This window comes from Mytilus californianus, unplaced genomic scaffold (genome assembly GCF_021869535.1).
Source record: "Mytilus californianus isolate M0D057914Y unplaced genomic scaffold, xbMytCali1.0.p SCAF_8, whole genome shotgun sequence".
Lineage (NCBI taxonomy): Eukaryota > Metazoa > Mollusca > Bivalvia > Mytilida > Mytilidae > Mytilus > Mytilus californianus.
Genome location: NW_026262734.1, coordinates 1,371,204 through 1,380,121, shown reverse-complemented (window position 1 = coordinate 1,380,121; position 8,918 = coordinate 1,371,204).

Below are 8,918 nucleotides of genomic sequence, written 5' to 3'. Positions count from 1 at the left end.
GCTGAAGTGCGATGGTCCACGCCGAAGTGCGATGGTCCACGCCGAAGTGCGATGGTCCTTTCGCTGAAGTGCCATGGTTTGGCATGCTGCTTGAATATTGTGACGTTTTCAAATACAATGTTACTTTTAAAAAAACAACATGGATTCGCAGGCAAGGAAAGACAGAAATGAAAAAATAAACTTAAAACAGCTCTGAATTTAGATTGTGATTGAATATTTGACAAATCATAGGTTTGTGACACAAAATGAATGTAGTCAAAGAACTGATATATTTGAAATTGGACATTTAAATACCTATTATGGTCCAATATCCAAAATCTAAGTACAATATTAGAATCAGCATATCAAAGAACCCCAAGAATTCAATTTTTGATGAAATCAGACAAAAGTTTAATCTAGGACCCTTTGGACCTCAATGTGGACCAATTTGATAAAGGAGCCCACAATCCAAAATCTCTCAATACATGGTTAGATTCAGCATTTCAAAGAACCCCATAAATTCAATTTTTGTTGAATCAAACAAAGTTTAATTTTGGACCCTGATTTGGACCAACTTGAAAACTGGGCCTAAAAATCTAATATTTAAATAGAGTTTAGATTCAGCATTTGAAAGAACCCTATATATATATTTAATTTATGTTGAAATTAAACACAGGTTAATTTTATCCATAATATTTTCTGTGCAAATGGAAATAACTCAAACTGGATAAATAGTTCTCTTAAATAAGATATGATGCAATTTTTCAAATTATAATCAATAATATAATAACAACAATCAGTGATGACTATTAAAGTTCTCTAAAATTCGATATGATTTAACACTCAAACATTGTTAGAATCAGCATATCAAAGAACCAAAGAATACAATTTTTGATGAAATTAAACAAAAGTTTAATTTAGGATCCTTTGGACCTGAATGTGGTATTATCTTATTAATAATGAAAAGCTTGACCGTTTACAAGTTCTTAAACAGGAGGGGGTGGGGTGACCCAAGGGGACTCACCTTATATTTCATTTGATTTGTTTTATTGTCCCATACAAGAATATATATGGTTTCGGGTTGGGGATCTTCACCATTAACAAGTTTTCAAAAAGAAGGGGGTGGGGGTTACCCCAGGGGACTTTCCCACAATTTCATTTGATTTGTTTTATTGTCCCATTCAAGAATATATATGGTTTAGGGGTGGGGATCTCGACCATTTACAAATTATCAAAAAGAAGGGGGTGGGGGTTACCCCCATGGACTTTCCATATATTTCATTTGATTCTTTTTATTGTCCCATACAAGAATATATATGGATAAGGGGTGGGGATTTCGACCGTTTAAAAGTTCTCAAACAGGAGGGGGTGGGGTGACCCCAGTGGACTCACCTTTTATTTCATTAAATTTGTTTTATTGTCCCATACAAGAATATATATGGTTTCGGGGTGGGGATCTTGACTGTTTACAAGTTTTCAAAAAAAAGGGGGGTGGGGGTGACCCCCCTGGACTTCCCCTATATTTCATTTGATTTGTTTTATTGTCCCATACAAGAATATATATGGTTTGGGGTAAGGATCTCGACCGTTTACAAGTTCTCAAACAGGAGGGGGGTGGGGGTGACCCAAGGGGACTCACCTTATATTTCATTTGATTTGTTTTATTGTCCCATACAAGAAAATATATGGTTTCCGGGTGGGGATCTTGACTGTTAACAAGTTTTCAAAAAAAAAGGGGGGATGGGGGTTTCCCCAGGGACTTCCCCTCAATTTCATTTGATTTGTTTTATTGTCCCATTCAAGAATATTTATGGTTTAGGGGTGGGGATCTCGACCGTTTACAAGTTATCAAAAAGAAGGGGGGGGGGGGTTACCCCCATGGACTTCTATATTTGATTTGATTTGATTTATTGTCCCATACAAGAATATATATGGTTTCGGGGTGGGGATCTTGACTGTTTACAACTTCTCAAAAAGAAGGGGTTGGGGATGACCCCCATGGACTTCCCCTATTTTTTCATTTGATTTGTGTTAATGTCCCATACAAGAATATATATGGTTTAAGGGTGGGGATCTTGACTGTTTACAAGTACTCAAACAGGAGGGGGTTGGGGTGACCCCAGGGGACTCGCTTAGGAAATAGATAATTTTCAAATAAATCTGTCACACCAATTTTTATTGTGAGATAAGACAAGTCATAAAATAATAACTAGAGATAAATATTTTAAAATTCCACTTTTGGATATTAAAAATGGATTTGATGTGTTTTATTGTAACATACAAGAACATAGGTATATGGTTTCAGGGTGGGGATCTTGACCGCTTACAAGTTATCAAAAAGAAGGGGGAGGTAGTTACCCCAATGGTCTTCCCCTATATTTCATTTGATTTGTTTTATTGTCCCATAGAGAACGAAACCCAATTTTGGGACATACAGCATACGTACTTACAGACAGACAAGGGTAAAACTTAATGCCCCCTCAACTACAGGCATAAAAGTGTGGCAAACTGATTCGCCAAACTGAAGGACAAACAGACAGAAAGACAGACAGACAGACAGACAGACACACAGCCTACCAAAAAAGTTTCAAACAATTTAACAATGATATTTCCCCAATAACTCAAATTTATTTCCATGAACCAGTAACAAAACACCAAAATAATTCTCTAAAATTAGATATGACTTAACCACTCATAAATCTCTAAAATTAGATATGATTTTATATCTATCAATTAAACACATCACTTTTCAAAACAAATAACTCAAACTTATTTCCAAAAACCAGTAAAAAACCAGCAAAATACTTCTCTAAAATCAGATATGATGTTATATCTATTTCCATATTATAATCAAATTTAATTAATAGTTGCTAATATTGTTTCTTTCATGTGTCAAAAAATAATACAGATCTGCAACTTATCTATCAATGTCAAAAACTTTATCTTATAATAAAAATAGATTATTATCTAATTAAAAACAAGTTTAGATTCAGCACTTGAAAGAACCCTATATATATTTAATTTATGTTCAAATATAACACACACAAACTGATTAATTTTCCCAGGGGACCTGCCCTTTATTTCATATGATTTGTTTTTTTGTCCCATACAAGGATATATATGGTTTAGGAGCGAGATCTCGACCATTTACAAGTTCTTAAACAGGAAGAAGGTGGGAATGACCCCAAGGAACTCACCTTTTATTTCATTTCATTTGCTTTATTGTAACATACAAGAATATATATGGTTTCGCGGTGGGGATCTTGACCGTTTACAAGTTTTCAAAAAAAAGGAGAGTAGGGGTTACCCCAGGGGACTTCCCCTAAATTTAATTTGCTTTATTTTATTGTCCCATACAAGAATATATATGGTTAAGAGGTGGGGATCTCAACCGTTTAGAAGTTTTCAAAAAGAAGGGGGGTAGTGTTTACCCCCGTGGACCTCCCCTATATTTCATTTGATTTGATATATTGTTCCATATATACTAGAATATATATGGTTTCTGGGTGGGAATCTTGACCGTTTACAAGTTATCAAATAAAAAGGGGGTAGGGGTTACCCCAATGGACTTCCCCTATATTTCATTTGATTAGTTTTATTGTCCCATACAAGAATATATATGGTTTAGGGGTGGGGATCTCGACCGTTTACAAGTTCTTAAACAGAAAGAAGGTGGGGATGACCCCTATGTGCAAACGCTATGTCGATTTCGCTGTGTTAAAAATTACAATTAAAAAAAATCCACAGAACCTTTTTTCTTATTCTGAGGCATAACAAAAAGAACTTATGCATTAGAGATCGAAAAATGTACAAAATCAAAATAAATAAAAATTCCACGAAATTCCATGAATGTTTTTGGCGCATTAACGTCATTTCAAAACATGACGTCATATGAATGAAAACGACAAAGCTGAAGGGTTTTCCTTTGCGTTTACCTTCTAAACTCGGATAATATTGCATTAAAATAAAATTTTGAGGTAGGTGTTACTTTTTTTTCTATTCTATTGCATTATTCGAACATTTACTGATTTCAGCAAATCAACATGGCGGCTCCTTGGTTACAAAATGTCAACAGTGAATTTGACGGTAGCTTACGAGAAAAAAATGTAAATTAAAAATGTCAAATGATGGGTTTGAGAATTAAAAGAATCAATCACTTTTTTCTAGCGGTTATTTAAGAAATGATTCATGCCAGCTACAGATTTATTAGATTTTTTTTTACATTTATCTAACAGTGGGTAAAATAGAACAGCCACATACACGGCATACCCACCCTCGCTTCAGTTTTTCAATGACAGAATTTGTCCTATTAGAATCGAAATAATTCATGGAAGCCATAGATTTGTTGTAAATTTACACATGGCCTGGGCCGTGTGTAAATTTCCAACAAATCTATGGCTTCCATGAATTATTTCGATTCTAATAGGACAAATATCTAATAAAATATCCTATTGGCCATCTTGAACAGTAAATCAACACTTGGTCAGCACCAGTCATAAGGAACATTCATGCCAAGTTTGGTTTCATTCCATTCAGTGGCACTCTAAAAGAAGACATTTGTATGTATTTCCCTTAGGGTCCTATGTTAAACTAAGTCCACCGCTGGTGGCCATCTTGGATGATGGACCGACTGCAAAGTAACAACACTTGGTCAGCACCTCATAAGGAACATTCATGCAATGTTTGGTTTCATTCAATTTAGTGGTTCTCTAAAAGAAGACATTTGTATGTATTTCCCATAAGGTCCTATGTTAAACTAAGTCCCCCGTTAGCGGCCATCTTGGATGATGGATCGGCTGCAAAGAAACAACACTTGGTCAACACCTCATAAGGAACAATCATGCAATGTTTAATTTCATTCAATTCAGTGGTTCTCTAAAAGATGACATTTGTATGTATTTCCCTAAGGGTCCTATGTTAAACTAAGTCCCCCGCTGGCAGCCATCTTGGATGATGGACCAACTGCAAAGTAACAACACTTGGTCAGCACCTCATAAGGAACATTCATGCAATGTTTTGTTTCATTCTATTCAGTGGTTCTCTAAAAGAAGACATTTGTATGTATTTCCCATAGGGTCCTATGTTAAACTAAGTCCCCCGCTGGTGGCCATCTTGGATGATGGATGGGCTACAAAGTAACAACACTTGGTCAGCACCTCATAAGGAACATTCATGCCATGTTTGGTTTCATTCCATTCACTGGTTCTCTAAAGGAAGACATTTTTTATGTATTTCCCATAGGGTCCTATGTTAAACTAAGTCCCCCGCTGGCGGCCATCTTGGATGATGGACAGACTGCAAAGTAACAACACTTGGTAAGCACCTCATAAGGAACATTCATGCCATGTTTGGTTTCATTCCATTCACTGGTTCTCTAAAAGAAGACATTTGTATGTATTTCCCTTAGGGTCCTATGTTAAACTAAGTCCCCCGCTGGTGGCCATCTTGGATGATGGATGGGCTACAAAGTAACAACACTTGGTCAGCACCTCATAAGGAACATTCATGCCATGTTTGGTTTCATTCCATTCACTGGTTCTTTAAAAGAAGACATTTGTATGTATTTCCCATAGGGTCCTATGTTAAACTAAGTCCCCAGCTGGCGGCCATCTTGGATGATGGATCAGCTGCAAAGAAACAACACTTTGTCAACACCTCATAAGGAACATTCATGCCATGTTTGGTTCCATTCCATTTAGTGGTTCTCTAAAAGAAGACATTTGTATGTATTTCCCGTAGGGTCCTTTGTTAAACTAAGTCCCCCGTTGGCGGCCATCTTGGATGATGGATTGACTGCAAAGTAACAACAGTTGGTCAGCACCTCATAAGTAACATTCATGCCATGTTTGGTTCCATTCCATTCAGTGGTTCTCTAAAAGAAGACATTTGTATGTATTTCCCATAGGGTCCTATGTTAAACTAAGTCCCCCGCTGGCAGCCATCTTGGATGATGGACCAACTGCAAAGTAACAACATTTGGTCAGCACCTCATAAGGAACATTCATGCCAAGTTTGGTTTCATTCCATTCAGTGGTTCTCTAAAAGGAGACATTTGTATGTATTTCCCATATGGTCCTATGTTAAACTAAGTCACCCACTGGCAGCCATCTTGGATGATGGATTGGCTTAAAGTAATAACACTTGGTCAGCACCTCATAAGGAACATTCATGCCAAGTTTGGTTTCATTCCATTCAGTGGTACTCTAAAAGAAGACATTTGTATGTATTTCCCATAGGGTCCTATGTTAAACTAAGTCCCCCCCCCTGGCGGCCATCTTGGATAATGGACTGCCTGCAAAGTAACAACACTTGGTCAGCACCTCATAAGGAACATTCATGCCATGTTTGGTTTCATTCCATTCACTGGTTCTCTAAAAGAAGACATTTGTATGCATTTCCCATAGGGTCCTATGTTAAACTAAGTCCCACGCTGGCGGCCATCTTGGATGATGGATCAGCTGCAAAGAAACAACACTTGGTCAACACCTCATAAGGAACATTCATGCAATGTTTGATTCCATTCCATTTAGTGGTTCTCTAAAAGAAGACATTTGCATGTATTTCCCTTAGGGTCCTATGTTAAACTAAGTCCCCCGCTGGCGGCCATCTTGGATGATGGACCAACTGCAAAGTAACAACATTTGGTCAGCACCTCATAAGGAACATTCATGCCATGTTTGGTTTCATTCCATTCACTGGTTCTCTAAAAGAAGACATTTGTATGTATTTCCCATAGGGTCCTATGTTAAACTAAGTCCCCCACTGGCGGCCATCTTGGATGATGGATCGGCTTAAAGTAATAACACTTGGTCAGCACCTCATAAGGAACATTCATGCCAAGTTTGGTTTCATTCCATTCAGCTGTTCTCTAAAAGAAGACATTTGTATGTATTTCCCATAGGGTCCTATGTTAAACTAAGTCCTCGGCTAGCGGCCATCTTGGATGATGGATCGGCTGCAAAGAAACAACACTTGGTCAACACCTCATAAGGAACATTCATGCCATGTTTGGTTTCATTCAATTCAGTGGTTTTCTAAAAGAAGACATTTGTATGTATTGTCCATACGGTCCTATGTTAAACTAAGTCCTCGGCTAGCGGCCATATTGGATGATGGATCGGCTGCAAAGAAACAACACTTGGTCAACACCTGATAAGGAACATTCATGCCATGTTTGGTTTCATTCAATTCAGTGGTTCTCTAAAAGAAGACATTTGTATGTATTTCCCTTAGGGTCCTATGTGAAACTAAGCCCCCCGCTGGCGGCCATCTTGAATGATGGACCGACTGCAAAGTAACAACACTTGGTCAGCACCTCATAAGGAACATTCATGCCATGTTTGGTTTCATTCAATTCAGTGGTTCTCTAAAAAAGCCATTTGTATGTATTGTCCATACGGTCCTATGTTAAACTAAGTCCTCGGCTAGCGGCCATCTTGGATGATGGATCGGCTGCAAAGAAACAACACTTTGTCAACACCTCATAAGGAACATTCATGCCATGTTTGGTTTCATTCCATTCACTGGTTCTCTAAAGGAAGACATTTGTATGTATTTCCCTAAGGGTCCTATGTTAAACTAAGTCCCCTGCTGGCGGCCATCTTGGATGATGGACAGACTGCAAAGTAACAACACTTGGTTAGCACCTCATAAGGAACATTCATGCCATGTTTGGTTTCATTCCATTCAGTGGTTCTCTAAAAGAAGACATTTGTATGTATTTCCGATAGGGTCCTATGTTAAACTAAGTCCCCCGCTGGCGGCCATCTTGGATGATGGACCAACTGCAAAGTAACAACATTTGGTCAGCACCTCATAAGGAACATGCATGCCAAGTTTGGTTTCATTCCATTCAGTGGTTCTCTAAAAGGAGACATTTGTATGTATTTCCCATATGGTCCTATGTTAAACTAAGTCACCCACTGGCTGCCATCTTGGATGATGGATCGGCTTAAAGTAATAACACTTGGTCAGCACCTCATAAGGAACATTCATGCCAAGTTTGGTTTCATTCCATTCAGTGGTACTCTAAAAGAAGACATTTGTATGTATTTCCCATAGGGTCCAATGTTAAACTAAGTCCCCCCCCTGGCGGCCATCTTGGATAATGGACTGACTGCAAAGTAACAACACTTGGTCAGCACCTCATAAGGAACATCCATGCCATGTTTGGTTTCATTCAATTCAGTGGTTCTCTAAAAGAAGACATTTGTATGTATTTCCCTTAGGGTCCTATGTTAAACTAAGTCCCCCGCTGGCGGCCATCTTGGATGATGGACCGACTGCAAAGTAACAACACTTGGTCAGCACCTCATAAGGAACATTCATGCCATGTTTGGTTTCATTCAATTCAGTGGTTCTCTAAAAGAAGACATTTGTATGTATTGTCCATACGGTCCTATGTTAAACTAAGTCCTCGGTTAGCGGCCATCTTGGATGATGGATCGGCTGCAAAGAAACAACACTTGGTCAACACCTCATAAGGAACATTCATGCCATGTTTGGTTTCATTCAATTCAGTGGTTCTCTAAAAGAAGACATTTGTATGTATTTCCCTTAGGGTCCTATGTGAAACTAAATCCCCCGCTGGCGGCCATCTTGGATGATGGACCGACTGCAAAGTAACAACACTTGGTCAGCACCTCAAAAGGAACATTCATGCAATGTTTTGTTTCATTCCATTCAGTGGTTCTCTAAAAGAAGACATTTGTATGTATTTCCCTTAGGGTCCTATGTTAAACTAAGTCCCAAGCTGTCGGCCATGTTGGATGATGGACCGACTGCAAAGTAACAACACTTGCTCAGCACCTCATAAGGAACATTCATACCATGTTTGGTTTCATTCCATTCACTGGTTCTCTAAAGGAAGACATTTGTATGTATTTCCCATAGGGTCCTATGTTTAACTAAGTCCCCTGCTGGCGGCCATCTTGGATGAT